The 22,752-nt window shown below is 41.3% G+C and overlaps 1 protein-coding gene across 2 annotated transcripts in view; it reads right to left on the bottom strand.

Annotated features, from left to right (window-relative positions):
* MYO5B (myosin VB) overlaps positions 1-22,752 on the bottom strand; it is a 3,346,216-nt gene that overhangs the window by 1,748,495 nt on the left and 1,574,969 nt on the right. The gene's annotated exons all lie outside the window — the stretch shown is intronic.

Genomic DNA, 22,752 nt, shown 5'->3' with positions numbered 1-22,752 from the left:
TCTGACCTTCTGCATTCCTCTCCTTAACACCATACCTGCCCATCACTTCCTCATCCCCTCTATTCCCTTCACCAACATGCCCACTGAAATCCACTCCAATCACAAGTCTCTCACCCTTGGGTACACTCACCACCACTTCATCCAACTCACTCCAAATTTTTTCTTTCTCATCCATCACACACCCAACTTGCTGAGCGTATGCACTAACAACATTCATCACTACACCATCAATTTCCAGCTTCATAAACATCACTCTATCCGACACTCTTTTCACCTCCAAAACACTCTTGGCATACTGTTCCTTCAGGATAACCCCTACCCCATTTCTCCTCTCATTCACACCATGACAGAACAGTTTGAACCCGTCTCCTACATACCTGGGCTTACTCCCCTTCCATCTGGTCTCTTGCACACACAATATATCAACCTTCCTTCTCTCCATCATATCAGCTAGCTCTCTCCCTATACCAGTCATACTGCCAGCATTCAAAGTTCCTACCCTCACTACTACACTCCTAACCTTCCTCCTCTCTTTCTGCTTTTAGGCATGTCTTCCCCCTCTTCTTCTCCTTTGGCCAACAGTAGCCCAATTTCTGCCAACACCCTGTTGGATAACAGTACTGCTGGAAGTCATTGTTAACCCGGGCCTCGACCGATCTGGTATGGAAATCTGTATTGTTGTCTGCATATGTTACTTGGCAGAGGTTTTACACCGGATACCCTTCCTGACGTAACCCTCCCCATTCATCCGGGCTTGGGACCGGCACGGGCTTGTGCATCCCCAGTGGCTGGGTTGAACAAGCCATTAATGTAAAGCATTTTGTTAAACCTGTACTTAAACGGAATACTAAAACAGCAGGAAATGAAAGGGTTAATATCAGGATAGGTGTGGGGTTTTCTGTTCAGGCTGTCAAGGACCGAAATGCTGAAGACAATTTGGTGAGGACTGGACAATCACATGGAAAGGTAATCTGCAATGCAGCATAACCTACTCAACGTTTGCAGCCTACTATAACTGGAAATACATGGAGCATCCCTCTGCAAAAAAAGGGAATAGGGGTTGAGGGGAATCCCCAAGAGACAGAAAATGTTATCGATAGTTCATTTTGTTCAGCTGAAACAATTCAAAGTGTCTTCAAAAACCATCATTTGGGTGTGGGAATAGAACCCACAATCTTCCGAACCAAAGGTGAGTGTGCTATCTGTTGCACTCTAGACACTATAATATACTTTACTCTATCTCACTTAGAAAGTAAATAGAACAGGGTTTGCATCAACATGCATTTTTTGAAGAAAAAGTATGAAACTCTTAACATTTAGCATTATTAACTAATTGTAATCTTTAGTAATACAGAAAATAGAAAATTTTACAATGGACAGGGCAAAAATTTGAATGGAATCAAGGACAGTTGAGAGGTATACCAAGCAATAAAAGACCTGCGACACTTTGCATATGATGACCTTTTAACTGATGACATACAGAGTTACCCAGCTGATCCTTCATGGGTTTGAGACTCATGCCAGAAAAATAAATGTTCCATTTACATCGGTCTTGTCAGCTCAATTACAGAACACTGTACTGTATTATGTAGCTTACTTGCATGCCATCTAGTGCATTTGGGGAAGGTACAAAAATTCCTCACAAACAGACCTGAAAGGCTTCAAGGTTTCTCTTATAGGCAAAAATTGCAGCAATGTTCTGACTTCTCTGTATCTTTTTATCTTCTTAGAGGAAACACATGCTGAACATACACAGCATTGAAAGACTCATTATTATGTAAACACATTTCTTAGAATACCACTGGCTGACCAGATAGGGGCAAACACAGCCACAATAAAAATTAATATCAATTTTATCATAAAGCATGACAACTTCATTCAAAGACTCCCACAACTATGAAATAAACTCTCCCTCTCAATTAAAATCAATCCATAAATTCATACCTTCAGTAAGCCATTGGATGACTACATGGGCAACTGCAAGTTGCAAAATGGGATAAAAGTGTCAAGCTGCTCTGTTGCCAAAAGACTTAGAGCTTGTTTACCAAAATTATGAGTGTATAAAACAGACTACCTGCTATTTTTTTTCTGAGTTAGCAATCATGTACGTCAACTTCATACTGGTGTACCTGCCAAGGCCTATCAGTGCCACAGGCCATCTTAAGAGTGCCTGCAGTTCTCTGCATCACTTCTGTTATTGCAGTATGCTCCCTGTCTAAATAATAGCAATTATTTTTTCTTCATTCTTAATTCACAGTTGGATGTAAATTTATTTGCTGTACATAGAATCCACTAATAGGAAATGTTTTAGTGGAAGTGTTGAGACCCATGAGATTAAAACTGTCCATTCAAAATGACAGTCCTCCTATCAACCAGTGTACACAATCTGCAATGCACTTGTTTCAGACAGATTGGCAGAATTCTTTTTTGCTCTGTGGGGATGTCACTTCACAATGACTGATATCTTTTTTCTGTAGTAAAATAAAATGGGTAAAAATAACACAATACCAATATGTCAGTTGCAGAATTACATTATGGAAATAGTAATGTCACATATTTATACTTCAGAATACTAACCTCTATCTCATTTTTAAAAGCATAGTACATATTTATATTCTACAGTGTATGAGCATGGTATACTGACCAAACATGCGCACTATACCACAAGAACATGGTGTACTGACCAAACATGCACACTACAGCATATGAACATGAAGTACTGACCAGACATGTACACTACACTGTATGTGCATGTGCACAAAAGGAGGAAGCTACTACAAGATAGAGCAAAATCCTTGAAAGGTAAGACACCTTTGATCATTATAAGTAAAAAACTAAGAGCTCTCATAAAATCATCCAAGGCAAATTTTGAGAGAAAAATCGCCAAGGACTCTAAAGACAATCATAAGGCCTTCTTTAGCTATGTTAGAAACCTAGGAGGAAACTCCCAGATATGCTCAGAATTAGTTCAAAATGATGTGAAAATTACTGAACCTACACACATTGCTAACATACTGGCTGACAGGTTCAGTGCAAACTTCTCCCTCCCCCAAAAGGAGAGATATCTATTCCAGAGGATTGTAGCCCCCAAACATCTCCAACGCCCAGGTGAGAACTGCCCTCACTAAGGCAAAAACACAGCATCCATGGGACCGGATGGTGTCCCTGGCTGTGTGCTTCATGAACTCAATGAGGAATTAAACCCACAGTTAGGACAGCTGTTTAATCTTAGCCTCACCTCAGGATACGTACTCCAAGGAGTGGCGACGGCGACTGTGGTCCCACTTCATAAGGGCGGTGCCTCCACAGACCCTGGAAATTACCGCCCATTAGCTTGACAAGCCTTATCTGCAAAGCCATGGAGAGGATCATAATGGAACTCATAAATAAAGACATAGGGAACTTGCAGACTTTGGATCCAACCCAGTTTGGCTTTGTCAAAGGCAGATCCTGCCTCTTAAACTTGGTTGACTTTTTCGAGACAGTCACCAAGGCCATTGATGAGGAAAGGCAGTCCATACAGCCTACCTCGACCTGGCAAAGGCCTTCGACACAATACCCCACTCAGGTATCATCGAAAAACTCATCAGCTTGAATGTAAACCCATACATCACAAGATGGGTTGCAAACTGGCTAAGTGACAGAACCCACACGGTCAGAGTTGCTGGAGCCATGTCAGACTCAAAGCCTGTCACAAGTGGTGTCCCACAGGGCTCAGTCCTGGGTCCACTCTTGTTCGGCATCTACTTTTCTGAAGTACAAGCAAACACAGGAGGGTTATGGCTGACAAAGTTTGCAGATGACTGCAAACTGGGTGCCATAGTCGAAAACACATCTGACACAGCCATAGTCGAAAACACATCTGACACAGATATCCTCCAGAAGGGCCTCACAGAAATGGATAACTGGTGCCAGAGCCATGGCCTGAAGTTAAACGCCAAAAAATGCATAGTCATACCCTTCGGGAAAAACAAGGTTACCCCTAGCTACCATATAGGTGGCAATCCACTGAGCACAGAAAAAGTCATCAGGGATCTGGGGACCCAAGTTGACAGTAGCCTTTCGTTTGACACTCATGTTGCTAAAGTAGTTAGGAAAACCTTCTATATCGCCCACCTGATCATGAAGGGATTCACATCTAGATCAAGGGAGGTCATCGTCCCCCTGTACTCATCACTCATTAGACCTATGATTGAGTACAATGCCCGTTCAGAATGTATCTGACCAGACACCTGCTGCAGCTTGAAAGGCCCCAAAAGTTCCTCACCAAAAGGATAAAGGGTCTCAAAAATATAGGATGAGTTCAGGTTAGAGTAGGGGGGGTCAAAAGTTTGGAGAGTGCAGGAGTGTTATTAGGTTGGTACAGACTATGTATGTGTTAGCCAATTTTGAGAGATTTAAGGTGAGAGTGGGCAAGAGTAGCTTTGGCTGCAGGGTTAAGAATGTTCTAATTACACCTAGCAGTGGTAGAGAGGGTCAGCTGATATGAGGGTACCATTAATAGATGAATGTTTTAGCAAAGATGAGAGAGTGGAATCATGCAGCTCATTGAATACAAAGTAGCTTGAGGGATAGCTGATTGTAGGTCATTTATAAAAAAAGAAAAGGAGTGGTGGCCCAAGAATGGGCCTTGTGGGACACCAAGAGAGTTAGAACGTTATTGTTAAGTAGTAGAAGTAGTTCATGAAGTGAACACATTTCATTTTTGATTTTTTATAAGGGAGGGAAAGATAAGAGTGCTATAGGTGTGTAATCAGAGTATATTTGTTACCTCCCCCCTTGTGTAGGGGTATGTGTGAGATCTTTCAGATGTCAGGTATGATACCTTCATTAATATGGGATAGCTAGCTGCTAGAGCTTTTTTTTGGAGAGATGGGAGATGGGGGGGGGAGTCAGCTGATAAATTTGTTTAGTTTTTGGATACATCTTTGGATGATGAAGGTAGTAGGTAGGATTTGTTGTGGTGTGCTTGATGGTTGAGATGCTGCTTGGGCAGGGATGGAAAGGAAAAAGGAGAAAGAGAGGAGAGAGGGTTAATATATTAATAGTAAAGGAAAGAAGGAATTGGAAGTGGCTGGCAGTTTCCTGGGAGGAATTTCTTTGATCCAGAGAGGGAGGGGGTGGTAGTTTGTCAGTGGTGAAGAAGTCTATTCAAGGTTGTTTAATTTTTTTGATATTATTGAGGTTAGTTGAGTATTTTTTGCAATTTTTTTTTTTTTTAAGAGATGATAAGTTTTTTACTATTAAGTAGGTGTCTGAAGAGTGTTGGTCAGAGAGTTCCAGATTTAGTTCTCCATTTTATCCAGGATTTGTTTCTGGAGTACATTTTGTGCTTTGTTTCCTTAGTTAACCAGGCAGGTTTAGTTTTGACTTTTTGACAAATTTTTTTGGAGTGATTATATAGAGGATGGAGGATGGATAGTTGTTAAAATATTGAACAGCTTCTTTCTAGTGGAAGGCTTTGTAGGGGTAAAACCAGTTGCAGCATTCAGTTCCAAGTTAAATAGGATGGGGGTTAAAGTTTTATATTTAGATCAGTCTTAAATATTATACCCTCCCCCTCCTTTGTGGGTTAATTTGTCTCTTGTCTTAAATGTTGTATGGTGGGGATGATTTCTGTATCCTTGGTGAGGGTTTTAGTTAAACATATGTGTCGAAGAGAGTAGTAGTCAAGAAGAGAGGAGAAAGGTGACTTTGTTGTTTACACTTCTGCGGACTGAGAAAGGGAAAGGAGGGAAAGGAGGAAAGGAGAGTATATTCATAGTAGTATAGGGTCCTGGGTTAGGTAGGGGGTTAGGGTTAGGGGTTCACCAGTCACTAGGGTAGAGGGAGAGTATAGTTTTAGTTGTGGCTAATAAGATGAGATTATACCATTAAGTTAGTTTTAGTGATATTAGATTTAGATTGATATGGGGAAGTCTTGTATATTTGGCTAAGAGGTAGGAAGAGTTAAAGAGTAGAAAGGTAGAATTTGAGGTAGGGGTAGATAAATTAGGGGCAGTTTGGTTAGTTTGTACAGGTTTTTATTAAAGAGGTAAGGACATAAGGTAGTGTGAGGGTAGGGTAAAAATGAAAAGGGGTAAAAATGAAAAAGGGCTAATAGCTGTTTTATTATGTTTTATTATAAGGATTATTTTGTTGGTTTTTGGAAGACATGGTGATTAGAGGATTAGAGGAGTTAGGGGATAATAAGGTAGGTTAGTATTAATTAAGGTGACAGTTTGAGGGTTTGATTGAAGAGCCTGACGGTAGTTTGGTAGGAATAGGAGGGAGGGGACAGTAAGTAGCAAGGCAGCAATCCTAGGATATATGATATGATCGACCTAGAAAGTGGTCAGGAAGAGTATATAGCTGGGAAAAAAATTTAATATATAGTGACACAACCTTAAATCACTCTTATCATGAATACAGTATATAGGTCAGGCTCAACAAAAAAAATTAAAAAAAAAAATCAAAAAAAAGAAAAAAAAAAAAAATCAGGCAGCTTGTTAAAAAAGGTCCCACCTTGTCTCGTCTTCAGAACTTCATGTCTCTATAGATAATAGATTAATGTTTCCAGGTCTACAGAAAATGGACAGTGGAAATCATCATTCATAAATACAACACATGCTACAAGATAGCATACAGACAATAGACTATGCAGAGAGAGAATAGAATGCTGCAAATAAATAGAATCAGTGTAGTAGAACAATCTATAAAAAACACCTAGTGCACAATACATTACAATGCCAAAATTAAAGCAGAGCAGCAGACCACCTATAACATTAAATTCGCCATAGACTACAATTAGTGAGTACGGTTTGATCAGAGGAGGTTTAGAGGGCACCTATGACTGAAAATGCGAATACAACAGGTTAGCCGTTAAACAGTAAGTAGCTTTGGCTATAAATAGAATATATATAACAAACAACAAACAGGGACTGTAGTCAGCAGTATATTAGTAGTAGTATTGCAAGGCATTCAAAATAACAGCAGTAACAGAGCCAAAACAAGCTAAGATAAAACACAGCATATGTCTTATGCTGCCCGACTGAAAGAACTCCAGCTCTATTCAGTCTCATACCGCTTGCTCAGAGGTGACCTGTGCCTGACATATAAGGCCATGTCAAACCCAGATTTGATGAATATGCTTCACCTCAAAAAATCTAGATCCCTCAGAACCACAAGGGCGGGAGACTTAAACCTTGACATGGTTATAAATAGAACATGCTGGAGGGACAGATTCATCACCCAGGGACTCCCTATGCAGTGGAACAAAATCCCGGTACATGTGAGGCAGAGCACCTCGCTGGCCTTGTTCAAGAGGAATCTTGACCAATGGATGGGAGATCGCAGATATACCCCAGGGATTACTTCAGTGTCACTGCTTGACAGAGGCACAGAAAAATGATAGGCACAGTTTTTATTCAAACTAAAGGGGTGGCGAAAGCCACATAACTATGGGCTAGGCTTATAAATGCCCTTGGGCAGATAGCCTAGTATGAACCTATGAACCTATGAACCTATGATGTAATGGCAAAACATGCACATGTTACCATATAAGCACTGTGTACTGACCAAACATGACCACTACAGTTTCAGAGCTTAATGTACGTACTAACCACTTAAGGTGTCATTATTTTGTTGAACTATTAATATATTAAAATGAGATCTCAGGTGCCTGAGTTTGCTCTCATCTCTTCTGAAAATAGGCTACAGACCTACTGGGACTAATCTGGTCAACAAATTTATTTATTTTTTATTTTACATTTGTTAACCGGGCTAGTCTGGCTGGATACATGTCCATTTTCAGCAGAGGCCCGAGGAGAAAAGCTCCACTATCAGACTAAGACAATACATGAGGAATACTTTACTAAATATATCAATTTTTTAAAAAAAAAAAAAAAAATGTACAGAGACAAATAATACAGTTTGCCTGGACTTTAAGTAGGCAACAAATAGAGTTCACATTATGTGGCTGAGGAAAATTAAACAGATACACAAGAAACCAATAGGAGGATAAAGTGAGCAGAACAAAATAGAAACTAGCATTTATTTATTTTACCAAATAGCTAAGTGGTACTAGTAGAACAAAAACACTCATTTTCTGATGACATCTGAGGAGTACTGTGCTTTTCAGACAGTATGATGTGCCGCAGAGCACAACACATTACGCATTAACTACTTGCTAAGAGGTGGAAAGGTTACCTCCTATGTCTGTAATTCTTGTCACGCTGAACAAACACACTGAAATGTATAAGACTGCAGATGTGGCTTAGCTAATAGCAACCATCATACAGAAGCAAGACATTTTCTATTGTCTTCCAAACACATTACACTCAGAAAATCACTGATAGCTGCTTGTACACCCTGTAAACCGAAAAGTGTGTGTGTGTGTGTGTGTGTGTGTGTGTGTGTGTGTGTGTGTGTGTGTGTGTGTGTGTGTTTTTGTATGAGTATGCATTGGGAGAGTCTGTGTGTGTGTGTGTGTGTGTGTGTGTGTGTGTGTGTGTGTGTGTGTGTGTGTGTGTGTGTAAAGCAACCCTGTCAAAACTCCTACTCCATGTCTTTATCAGCCATGGTTTATTGCTACTACAAGCCTTGTACTGACTGTTAGGTAAAGTTAAAAAGGCACAACAGACATAGCAAGGCTTGTTTTTTCAAGTATACTGTACAAAACTTACTCTTTGAGCAGCCTCTTGCTCACTGACAGAAATGTGTGAGCTATTTCTTCTGCACAAACAACCTACTGATTACCTGTTCATAGCAACTTAGCACCAGTCTTGCAACAAATAGAATAGTTTCAGTCAACAAAGTCAAGTGGGTGGAAATGTTGGTGCAGCAGTTAGCATTGCCACCTCACATGAAGAGGTTCTCCGGTTCAATACTAGGCTGGGGTGCCTTCTGTGCGGAGTCTGCATGTCTTCCCTGTGGTCTGATGGGTTTCCTCCCCACATCCCAAAGACATGCTGCAGGTGGACTGGACACTCTAAATTGGCCCTGTGTGTGAGTGTGTGGATGTGTGTGCCTTCTGTGGAAGGTTGGGCACTGGGCTGGCAACTTGACACTGTAAAACTCCACTGCCAATCATTCTGCAGACCACTGTTCAGCTGTGGTGACCTCTAATGGGAAAAGCCAAAAGGAGAAGTCAACAAAGTCAAATTCACTAAATAAATACTAGAGCAAGGCATTATTTGTGTGCATGTTCTCTACACTTCAACTAAGAAACAGCTTGAAAAGTTTTACAAAGTTGAACATTGTCTTACTCCAGGCTGTGGAACTAAACTTCAGTCATTCTTTCCCGTCTTCTCTTTGTCCCATAATGTTGACCAATATTGTTAAAAGCACAAGGGATACAAATGAATCTGATTAACAGGAAATTATCAAATTTGCAGATTGTCTGCCATACAGGACACATTAGGCCAGATTCCAAAACAGCTGTTCTCACTATAAGTCTGTACTGATTCGAAATGACCTACTCTCGGTATAAGTGACTTACTTTGGTGTAAGAGCTATCTATAAACAGGCTTACACCAGGGACCACATTCCAAAAGATTTGATCTCAATGTAAGTAGTCACTTACACTGAGAGAAGATCTTTTGGAATTGGGCCAAATGTACTGTGCTCTCCAAACTGGATTACTTATATTTTGCTAGAAGATTCAGCTATGCCAAGAAGACATTGCTCTAGGCTAATACCTACTGATAGCACAATACAACTTTTTATCATCTCTAGTCTCTCTACCCTCCTCACACTCAAACTTCCCCTCATCCTCCACTCTGCCCATTCCCATTTCTTCTTCTTTTTTATTAAATATGTGCACACACAGTAAATGGACATTTTGCTCGATCTGCTGTTTTTTTGCTAATATGGCAACAGGTAGCACAATTGCCTTTAATGCAGAAGGCTGTGGGCTCTATTCCCACACCAGACAGATTGATTGCTGACACTGCAGTGCAGAATAAGGGGGGTGCTGCACCCATGTGCCATCTTCAAATGACATGTTAAACCAGGGTCCCATCTTCCTGAGTTGGTGGTAGCTCAGGTGGATATAAAAGATCCCACAGCAGCTATCAAAAGGAATGGGGAAGTTTTGCGTTGCCATGGCCAAATTTCCCCTAGCAGCATAAATACCACTGTTGGTCTCCCCTAAACATAGGTTACTAGCCAAGTGGGAGTAACCTGGTCAACAAAGGACAAATAAATAAATATATTTTTATATTATCAGCATTTCATATTTCTCTAAATATCTGAAGAACTAAACAGCACAAAAAGTACTGATTAGTCTCACAGGACAAAGCTTACAGCTGGGTGAACAAATGTCGATGACAGTATGTGTGTAGTTTGAGAGGTTACTGAGGTATAGTAAGTTATTTATAAAACTTTATAATTTAATATTTACTGTGTTTACTGTGACTTATAAAATCCAAATTATGATGCAGAACCAGAGGAATTCTATCACTGTAAAGTTTTGTTTGTGCTGAACAATTTATGATTTGTACCTGATTAGTAATACTTATGGTTCTAGAGATATGAATAGTTGTATCGCTTGTGGTGATACACCTTTGTGGGACATTCAGAAAGAAACAACACACTGCATTACATGAAACTGTGTGTGGTGAGCAGTGACGGGGAGACGATTCAGAGACAAATAAAGCACAGTCACAGTAGAGAAGAATTAGCTAATGCCCACATAATATCATGCAGATAAGTGTCAACATTCTAATGAGACTCATTGCATATGCAAATGATGAAACCAAGCATGGTGGTACACTTCAGAAACTAAAAAATAGTGCAATGAACCATGTCAATACTTTTCTCTGAAAACTAAGATTTCACAGTGTACAGGAGGATGATGCAAGTAACATCAGCATTAGTCAGTGGCCATCTTCAGAGCTAGTGTCCACAAAGTTGTGCATCATCACTCTCGCAATTCCACCAGCAGGTAACATACCATTATCTTCATGACCAGGACACTGTAGATTGCTATAGTGTGGAGAGAGACATCATATGGGAGTCAGTAGACATGTAACACCCTCATATGAAATCAGGAGTGATGCATGGAGTGGGTATCCCAGTGTATACAACAGTATGCATAACATTAACCATCCCTGCTATGGGGTCACTTAGCATCTCACAGGGGACATGTTAGGAGTTCTTCAGGTGACAACTTCACAAATTCTACACTAGTTCCTTTACATAATGCTGCACCACCTGGGGAGGAGGGTACTTGGTTTTCATGAACAGCAGAGGAGAGACCACCACAATGCAGGCATTGCATGATACAGCATATTTCTCTGAAATTCTGTGGGTTATTGACTGCACCTAAACCACACCTGCTCCACAAGGCATCTGGTATATCAACCAGAAAGGTTTCTATTCCATAACCTGCTAAGTCGTGTGCAGTGCACATGATATTATATAAAATATGTCTGTGTACCTTCCAGGCAGTTTACATCTTTCCCATATCTGGCACATGTGTGACCTATACCAGGGTTTCATTAACTTTCCACTGGGTCATCTACGTGACTGGTGCACATATTGCCACCTACATATTTCTCACTGTGCTGGTAGCATGAATGTGGGTAGAAAACCAGTCAAAAATGATGTTCACTGCTATGTGTTGTAAATTATACTAGAGGCATCTTGCAACCATGGCTGATGATGCCCATCTTCAGACTCATATACCATCTTTGCCATGGTCTGAACACTGCACTGTTGCAGACTGCTTTGGAGATGTCTGGTAGTGAACTGCAGTATGCTTCAAGGATCTACAGCAAGATATTTGTGGTCTACACCATGCTACATAATATAGCAATACAAAGGCAGTCACAACATTGGAACACAGCAGTCCTGACAGACATACTTGTGGCAGCAGTGGAGGAGGAGTCCTGTCAGGAATCATCAAATACCACCTGCAGCAGTATCATGTGTGAGGTTGAGGTGAGCACAATTTGTCATGACATTGACAAAGGAGTGATGCCTGGTACACAATAAAGACATAGCTTGACACACATGTAATCAGATTTAGTGCAAATGTTACCACCAAAACAGTCACTGAAATTCCACAAATCACTGAGTCCCACTCCCTTCCTAAGATCAGCATGGAACATGTCTTGGCTATACTGCCTAATACTAAAAACAGTGCTCCCCTGTGCCTGGATACTTCACCTGGAACCTGGATGCCTAATTAATAGCATAAGACATTCCCTCTCTAAATGCCTCTTACACCTGTTTAACTTAAAACTAACCACATGGTAGGTCCCCTGCTCATGGGGATCCCACCAGTGATGCTAGGAATTACAGGTCCATCAGCCTAATAAGCAGAATTTGCAAAGCCATAGAACATATCATATCTGACCTCTTAATCTATGACATTGAAAATCTCATACAGATGGAGCTGCAATAGTCTGGTTATGTCATGGGAAGATCATGCCTGCTCAGCTTGGTAAACTTTTTGAGAAGGTTACAAGGGCAGTGGACAATGACCATACTCAGTCCATACAGCATACCTGTATCCATGGCCTTGGACACTGAATTATTTGCTGGCACTGTAAACAAGCTGAAAAAATTAACAGTAAACCCTTAGTTAGAAAATAGATTGCAAAGTGGCTGAAAGACTGAACTCATATATAATGAAGGTGGTACATGTATAAAATAACCAGTGGAGGACTACAGGGCTTAGTATTGAGACACTTCCTTTTTGGTACTACTTTACTGACCCCCACACCTCAACCCCCCACCTACAGCTAACCAACTTCATCAGTGACTGCAAGTTGAGAATTATTGTCTGTTTACCCAATGATACAGAAGTGCATCAGTATGAAATAGTCCTAACTAACAGATGGTATGCAGGGGAAATGACTCAAACTAAATGTAAAGAAGTGCAGCATTGTCACCTGTGGGAAACACCCCTCATCTACTATTTACAGTGTACACTGTACTCCACTCCACATGGACACCATGGTCAGGGATTTTTGCACCTGTGTTGATAATTCCCTCGCCATTCACTACTATGTTGCAATAGTAGTTAGGAAATCTTTCTATCTAGCACAACTGATTTCCAGGTCAAAGGATGTTGCAATCATTCTGTACGCTGCTCTAAGTAGACCAATTATTGAGAATACACAAAAGCTATATACTTACCATAATTCTAGAGCCGTGTTGTATTTATCCATCCGACTCAGTGATTGGGTTATCTTATCTGACCTCAGCACCTTTCTTCCAAGCTCTTGGCTCCAGGGCTCAGGCTCCTCCCCTATCCATAATTCTAGCTTGTCCCCTGCAATAGCTCAGATTGAGTTGGTCCAATTATATGTAATATTCCATCAAACAGCTCAAGGGATCAATTTTAATACCATACTGACAGTGATAAATGACAGAAATCAGCTCAGTGGCTGACAATATGACAAGAACCTGGACAGGTCCAAATGGTCCGTCAAAAGCCATTAGTGACAATTTTGGCAAGGGGATGAAGGTTGAGCTGGACAGATAAAGACAGCACAGATCTACAGTTATGTTAAGTATATAACTTCCATATCTGATTGTCTTTTCCATCTGAGTCAACGAACTGAACTCCCCAACAACTGGAACTCCAGGATGGTCTCATGGAAGGATATTGTGAAGAATGGTGGAGCAGAAGGATGCATGGGATATTTATTATATGTCCAGCATACAGTGAGATACAAAGGTATGGACAGTAGACCAAGAGGCTGAAAAACAAATCTCACATATGGGAACTCCACCAAAAAAAAAAGAAAAAAGAAAAAAAAGACAGCTGAGGCTGCTACTGCTTTTATTGAGTGAGCCTTGAGTTTGTGTGGAAGTGCTTATTCTTTTTCTTTATAGACAAAGGTGATGCAATCAGAGAACCACCTGGACAGTGTGACTTTAGAAACACCCTGTCCCAACCTAGCCTTTGAGAAGGAATTTAAAAGCTGATCTGTTTTCCTGAATTATTTGGTACAATGTAGATAAAATTTCAAACGATGGTATATGTCCATCAAGTGTAAGATATATTCACCTTTGTTAGAGAAACTGACAAAGAAAACTGGTATGTTTAGAGAGGTTTCTGAGGCCACTTTAGAGAGAAAATTGGGGTTAATCTGAAGGAGTACCATATCCTTTTTTAAAGATTAAGGGGGTCTGCAAGATGAAACTTAAACTTCCAAAAGTCTCCTGGCAGAAGTAATAGCCACAGGAAAAACATTTTTTTCAAGACAAAAATTTCAAATCTGCTCATGCCGCTGGTTCAAAAGGTATTCTGTTTAAAACTTGAAACTTCAATATAATATGCCACATGGGAACGGGATCTTTAATAGGGGATCTGAACAGCAAAGTTCCATTTAAGAAAGCCTTAGATAGCTTTAAGAACACATTCAGATTGTGATTTTCCCCAACATAGAAAATGAATATGGCTGCTATTTGAACTTTAATGGCTGAGACACTAGCACCTTCCTGGAAGAGACCCACTACAAAATCCAAAATAGAAGGAAGAGGTACTGAATAAGGGTCTAAACCCTTAAAAAGGCATAATCAGTAAATATTTTCTATTTATTTTTGTAACATTTCTAGTGTTAGGTTTCCTAGATGATATTAAAATATGACTAACTTGAAAGGAAAGCCTGGTGTCCCTGGCCATCACTGGAATTGGAGGAATCATTTGCTTAACTTCAGAGTGTTCAGGTCTTGATGAAGCTATCCAGATGGGTGAAATAGAGGGTCAGGAAGGGGATCAGGCAACCATGGAGGCTGTTTCAGAAGAGGCCAAGGAAAGGGGAACCAAACTTTCCTGGGCCGTAATGAGAACTGCTCTTGCCTTGTACCTGATTATATGACTTTCTGTAGAAAATTAGTTATAAAGGAAAAAGATAGAAAGGCATACAAGAGACTCAGGGGCAAATGTGGACCAGACTATACCTCAGTGACTGACCCTATGGAGGATGCAGGGCAAAGTAGCTGATGTATCTGTTATTCAGGTGGGAAGTGTAAAGATCACAGTGTGGCTGGCCCCAGTGATGAAAATAATTGATGCCACTGCTTGGATGAGGGACCACACATAGGGCAGAAGACTAAACCTACTCAGTTTGTCTGCTAAGACACTGGAACTCCCCAAATGTGCATTGCCACTAGAAAGCATTGAGAAGGCATTGCCCACTGCCACACCATCACGGATTCCCAGCATAATGAATATGAATGGGTTCCCCCCTCTTTGTTGATGTTCCAGACTACTGTCATGCTGACCATCTAAATGGAGGTCACACCTTTGGGGAGAGAGTCTTGAAAGGCCTGCAACACCATGAGGACCACTCTCATCTCAAAACACTGATGTGAAGATTGACCTCTGTCACGGACCATGTACCTTGGGCAGTCTTCTCTTCATAATGCCCCCACTACTCAAGAAGGGTGGCATCCTTAGTGACAGTGTCCATCAGGGCTGGATAGGTGAACAGTCACCCCCCCCCCGGACACAACAGGACAGGTCAACCACAACAGAATGTGATGCCTGCATACTGATGTGAGTTGTACTGGAAAGTTGATGTAATATTGACCACTGAACTGAGAGGGTCCACTGCAGTACTCCCACACTCTTGCTTGTGGGATCTGGGTAATTGACACAGCCATTGACCCCAATAAGTGAGAATTAGTCTTGGTGGGGAACTGCAGGAAGAGAGAACTTCTGAAGCTTGAAGATTGATAGACAGGACTCTTAATTCTGGGAGTCTGGCTATGTGGGGTGTTGTGTCCAGGTGGCACCCTATGAATAAAGTTGCTTGTGTCAGTGTCAGCTGGCTTATCACTAGATTTATTGTAATGTCTAAGAGGTGAGAGAACTGGAGCAAGACGTACCTGCACTGGATCAGTTGATCTCTCGTGGAAGCAGTAAGGAGCCTGTCATCAGGATATGGGAACACAGAAACCACGCCGTCTTATGTAAGCTGCCACAGCTGCTATGCACTTGGTGAACATCCTGGGGGTTGTAGTGAGACCAAAGGGAAGTGCTCAGAATTGGAAGTGAGTGGCCAGCAGCCAAAAGCAGACAAACCTTCTGGATTGCCTCTCTGTATTTACAAGGTAGTAAGCATTCTGAAGGTCTGTTGAGCACATCTAGTTGTCCTTCCTTAGAAGAGGTAAAATGGACTGCACTGTGACTATCTGAAACTTTGTCTGTTTCACAAACTGTTTTAGGTGGCTGAGGTTCAGAATGGGCCTGAGGTCCCTGGTCTTTTTTGGAAACAAAAAAAATCCTAAACACTCTCAGGATCCTTGCTATTCTGATGGGACCTCCTGTATGACTCTCTTTTCTAAGAGCTTTGACACATCTCCTGCTGCTAAATCCCTCTGAATTTGTGGAACACTGGGGATTTTCTTTTTGTTGATTGGGGCAAAACAAAGGGCATAATGTAGCATCTGGTAATTATCTTCTGCATAAAATAATCTTGAGTGATGGCTGGCCATGCATGAGGCTATAGAGATAACAGTCCCTTGACTGCCTTCAGACTGCAGCAGTTGGGCAACCATTCAGGAGCACTGGAAGGGTTTCTCGGTGAAAGAACCTGTAAACCTTTGACTCTAGGGAATGCCTCTGCTCCTGTGGCAACCTCCATTAATGTTGCTCCACCCTCTGCCTCCAGGAGCTCTGTAACTACAAATGTCCCAAGTAAAATTCTGGGATTTGCAAAACTAGAGTTTCTTTCCATATTTATGGTTCTGGGAAAAAGTCTCTTGGGGGGGGGGGGAGCATATGCCTATGTCAGACTCATGCTCTCCTACTCATTTCTGGTGAGCGTCAGTTTTACCTTGGGTCCAAAAAGAGTTTAGCCATCAAAGGGTGTTTGATGAAGGATGTCTTAAAATGTTCTGCCAAATTGCAGAGATGCATCCAGATGTGCAAATAAATAGCAATGCTGGTTCCTGCTGCTCACGTAGTGCCATCCTCCAAGTTGGAAACTAAGAGCATGGACAGAGTAGATACAGAATGTAGGGCAGACAGCTGTGACTACACCATTTTCTGGATGTTGGTAAGCAAATTACCTGAGAGGATTTTGGAAAGTTCTTTAGTCAAATTCCTCAGAAAATGAGTTGTCTCTGGCAGGTAGTTAACCACATGAAGAGCAAACATCACTGAAACATATGTCAGCTTTCCAAATCTGTCCAGTACTCAGGACTCCGTTACAAAGATGGACAGAGATGCTCTCCTCAGAAAGCTCCTTCTTTGTGGCTGCCACCACCATCATTGCATCAACTGGGGGGACACATTCCAATGTGAACTGTTTTGGAGGGACACAAGTATTTTATACGGCTCCATCAGAATTGGCACCATCATGTAGAGCTCCTTCCATGTCCACTGTGAGGCTAAATCAATGAGCTCATCAGCAGGTGGGTCCATCCAGGATATAGATGAGCCAGACCCAAAAACCTTAAGGAATACCAACTCCTCTTGGGAGAGGTTTCGGACAACCAGCTCCCCACCCCTGCTTCATCAATTTAATGATCTCTCTGAAGGACGTGTATTCCAAGTGGGACCTAGGGGATTCCACTCCCCTTCACAAAGTCAGTATCTTCAGTGAACGACTCCTGGGAGGGGTCAACATGCCACCTTTTACATGTACTTTTCCTGTGACTTTCCTCAGGGGGTGCTCTAGAGAAGTCTCAGAATCAGAATGGGGACTCGCCAGGTGAGGATCCTCAAGGCAGTGGAGACTGGCTGCCCCTGAATGACAGAATGTTTGGTCAAAGCTGCAGAATTCATTCCAGAGTGAGTCTGGATGGTGCCACTTGCATGTGAGGAATCTCCTTTATAGACCTGAACAGGACCCTTTCAAAGGCTTCTAATGCTAAAGTAAAGATCAGAACTGAAGACAGTCTTTCGGGAACCGGAAGACCCCTAGGAAGGGTTATCTTCAGTCCCAAATAAACTCAGCTTCAAAGCTGACTTTGGAGCTAAGCTGCCTTAAGGATGATGTATTGTGGGGCAGAAAAGGCTCTGAAAACATTGACGCTGAACTCAGTCCCTGGATCCGTACCCCAACACCACAATTCCGAAACCCTTCATGATCTGACAGTGCTAGAGTTGAAAGAGTAATGGAGTCTGCTGGAGTCAAAGTGGAATCCATCTTCATCTCCAAAGAGAGGGTGTTACTAGGAACTGTGGAACCCTGGTCCAAAAGTTGGACTGGACAAGGAGTAACCAGAAGGGCAACTGACTAAGACAAACCTGGGCACTCCAGTTGAGGGGGGTACCAGGAGGACCCTATCTGAATATGAGTTCAAACAAACCTCCTCATCATACTATCAATGCTGCCTTCAGAAAAGTTCCTCATTGACCAAAAGGGTCTACATGAAGATGTCATCAAAGATGTCCCGAGAAACTGATGTCTATCCTGGAAGATAGGTCAATGGAGTCAAGGACCTGCCTGTTTCAGTGAGAAGTGGCATGCTGGAGAAGGTATTTGGATCTGGTCCTGCTCTTGACCTGGTGTCAGATCCAACAGTTTAGGATTCTTCGGGGCTGGCCCCAACTCAGAAGTCAGACCTGGAGACCTCCTTCTACTTCTCCTTTTCCTTTTCTTTCTCCTTACTATTCTCTCTCTTTATATCTATTCTCTCTCTCTCTCTCTCTCTCTATCTTTAGTAGGTTTAGAATTGCCAGTTTTCTTTGAAGAAGGAGAAGCTGAAGTAGAAGCAAGAGGAGTCGATTCTCCTGCTTAGACAGAGAGAAGACTCTTTAAAACCAACGTATTTCCCTGATCATTCAAAGCCTTGGCCTCAAAGGAAGCAAAAAACTCACCTTTGATGCTTAGATGGGCTGACACCAAGCAGCAGACAAACAAATCTTGCAGGTCTTGTGGGGGAATTTTGTGCCCACTGGCACTACATCTTTTAAAGGCAAAGACCTTATCAGACGTCATGTATGGAACTTTGCTTCCAACTTAAATAGGACATGTTAGAGGGCAGGCTCGTACCTCAAAGAATACTTATTGCCTGGTATTGGTTTCCCATTCATGTGAAGCAGAGCCCATTCCCTAACCCTATTCAAGTGTAACCTGGACCACATGGGAAATCGGAAATTCACCCCTGGTCTGACAACGATGACTCTGATGGATAGAGGCAGCTGTTAAATGATGCCCTAATGAACATAGACCCCTTAAAATGACTTCTAAGGGACAATAACTCATGGGATATATTTGGGTTGGATGGCTAAGATTACAAAGACCCCAGTGGTCGTTAGCCTAATTTACACCTGTGAACCTATGAACAGGAGATAAGCAACACACATGCTCAGAAAAGGAACAAAGTTCCATCCAGTGCTAGTCAAAAAACCTAGTAAGTACAAACACTGTACTCCTACAGCAACATTACAACAGGAATAGTAAAGAAATATGAGTATAAGGACTTTATTTTTTGTTAAATGAGTACAGGATAAAGACAGGAAGAAAACTTCCCCATGAAACTCTGACAGAGAAAAGTTTTACTACAGAAGAAACCTTAGAAAAAGTCTTAACAAAGGGTAACCTCATTGTTCATCTGATTGAGTCAGATAGCCATCCAACCCCATCCATTAGGCCACCAGAGGCAGTGCCCACCCTTGATGTCAGCCACAGTGGTGACAAATCTGGAAGGGATCCCTCTAGGCCATTCAAGAAGACCCTCCTCACCCCTACCTATTTACTATCATTGCCTTCCCCATCCTTATGTGTGTGTGTCTCTCTCTCTCTCTCTCTCTGTCCCTCTCTTTGCATTTCAAATCTCCCAATTACCAGTTATCCAAGATCTGTCAGTTCATGTCATTTCACTCTTGCCCTCCCCTTATGTGTGGCTACTTCACCTATCAGTCTTTGTATTGTATGCTTGTTTGTTTATCCCCCCTTCTTCCTTCCGTATAACCTCCTTTCTACCTGCACTTCCACTGGCTTCCATACCATTTTTTCTTAAAATAAAAAAAATTGTGTCTGTACCCCAAAAATATACCCTTCTTCTCCCAGCTATCTTTCCATTTTGATATCCTTCTGCATACTCCTTTGCTTGCTGATGACCATTTCTGCTTGTACTATCTCCTGATTTCCACTCAATTTCATAATGAAATCAACTGGCACTTTGCTGTGATGGCCTTGTATAGGGTGCCCGCAGTGTACCTGTCATAGCTATGGGGTGCTTTGATGCAGGTGTGAATGCACATAGCACTGGAAATGCCACTTGCCTGATGCTTTCCCTTGGTTCACATGACTGCATATAACATGGTCATCCTATCAACACAATTACTGCCATAATTCATGGCTGCAAAGTTTCACTTTGCAGCCCTATGCTTGGTAAGGCAGTACTATGCTAGCATTTATACATTTTTAATCAGTGTTGATCCACACTGCACTAATCAAACTTCCAGAGCACCTCAGAAGGGAAGGTGTTACATTTTCATATATGCCGGTACATTCCTGGCATTCAGCATGGATCCTTTTCTCTGCATTTGCCATTCCACCCTTGAGCTAACATGAACACGGACAGCATCATTTTCATGTACTGCCATCGATCACAGATAGAATTCTGCACCCTAAAATTTAGAAATGTAGAATACTTTAACTGTCTAAACAACTATAACAACAACAACAACGATTGTGGTATATGATTTTAACTGTACCAGGGTCCCTTAATCATCACCTTCCTTCATCACAGCCCCTTTTCCTACTGTAGATAAACGTATAGCTCCTTCTAAATGCACATCCTTATCTCCCCCACCATTTCCAGAACCCACACTATACCTTCCTTCTTTTTCTTTCTATAATCACCTTCAGTACCTTCCCATAACTCTCTGAGTGTCTCAGCTTTTCTCTGTCCACCACCATGTCAGCATTGAATATTTTTAAGTGGCTGCAACTTATGTAACTTGTTTTACTTGCACATTCATACTTTATCCAGATTGTTCTGCTCTGTGTGCTAACTTGGTGTGTTTTTTAACAATGTCCATAGCACTATTTTTATACAACTGCAGAAATGCCTACACATTTTGCTAGTATTTTTCCTGTTGAATGAATTTGAAGTACTGCATGTATACTTAGCTGGCAAAAGTATTTGAATGTTTGCCAGCTAAGTATCTATGCAGTACTTTAAATAAAGCCTTCTAGGTCCCTTCCACAAGATAACCTTCATCACTTTGTAGGCACGTAGGCCTGGACATTGGTAGGAACTAGCAGTAGGCATGGTGGCCAGTGTAGACCAAGGTGGTTCCAATGTAACTGCAGTGAATACTTAATTGGGGGTTTCTTTGTTAGATGCACTGACCCACTTGCTGTTATTTTTTTTCTTTAATTTTTTTTCTTTCATTTATTTGTTAACCAGGTAGACTCAGAAGGTGATAAATCTTTCTACAGTAATTTTTGTAAAGTAATGAATAATGGCCAAAAGTACACTAGGCTAATTAATCCATAATATCACAAATTCTGACCCCAAGGATACAGCCAGTATAGTAGCAGAAATATTTAGTACTAAATTTTATCCCTTCTATCCACACTGTTACCTACATTACCCCTGAAAACCTTGTTTCCCCTGGAATCACTTGGAACACATCTCAAAATTTCTGTCAAAAGCTAAAAATAATACTTCCATGGGACCAGACAACATATCAGGCTGCACTGTCATCAGTGCGTATGCACTATCTGAGCCTCTAATTAAAACTGTTAAACTTCAACTCATCCGCAGGGTTTGTGCCTGGTGCCTGGAGAACAGCTACTGTGACTCCCCTAAAATGGGTAGCCAGTCTACAGACCCAGATAATTATAGGCACTTCGGCATTATACAGAAAGCCATGGAACGTATCATAGCAGAAGTCATTTATGCTGACATTGGAAACTGAACTGATCTACTCCCTAATCCATGAAGGGCAGATCCTGTATTCTGAACCTGGTTAGCTTCTTAGAAAAGGTTACAGAGGCTATGGACAGTAGTCACTCAGTGCATTCTGCTTATCTCAACCTGGCCAAAGCTGTTGACACTATCCTCCAAGCTGGTACTAATGATTAACTAGATAAACATATTGTACACTTCTACATTCTTTGTTAGAGTGCAAGCTGAATATCCAACATATCCCAAGTTGTGAAAGCTGCTCTAAATGTCAAACTCTAACTGATGAAGTACCACAGGAGTCAGTGCTGGGTCCTCTCCCATTTGGCATTTATTCTGCAGACACTGAAGTCAATATCCCAGAAGTATGGTTGACCAAGTTTGTTGAATGCAAGCTGGGCACTAATATTCACTTATTCACTGATACTAAATAGCTCCAGCAAGGTCTGCAATATGCATATAAATGGTGTACCACAAACAGTTTCAAATTAAATGCAAAAAAAGTGCAGCATAATAGCATTCAAAAAATAGCTCCTTCCACATAATTAATTATAAATGGCACTCCTTTTTCAGACAGACACAGTCATAAGAGACCTGGGCTGTTATGTGGATAGCTTTCTCTCTCTCTCATTCAATAATTACATTTCCATCATAGTCAGGAAATTATATTTGTCTCAGTTAATTTCCAACAGAATCTCAACATCCAAAACAGTCATCCTATGACTGTACTTTTCTGTTATTAAACCCATCTTTGAATACAATGCCCCCATTGGTATATACAAATCCAATCATATTAGTTAAACGGAAAGGCCCCAAAGATTTTTAAGTGAAAAAATGAAAATTAATGGCACCGCATCTTTTAGCTAATCTGATAGATTAGCATGAATCTCTCCTTATACTCAGTAGTTTAATGGTTGCAACAAAGCGGGTTATGTCTTG

This window comes from Protopterus annectens, chromosome 1.part1 (genome assembly GCF_019279795.1).
Source record: "Protopterus annectens isolate FY-2018-M chromosome 1.part1, PAN1.0, whole genome shotgun sequence".
Lineage (NCBI taxonomy): Eukaryota > Metazoa > Chordata > Ceratodontiformes > Protopteridae > Protopterus > Protopterus annectens.
This window is presented reverse-complemented; position numbering and strand designations above follow the sequence as displayed.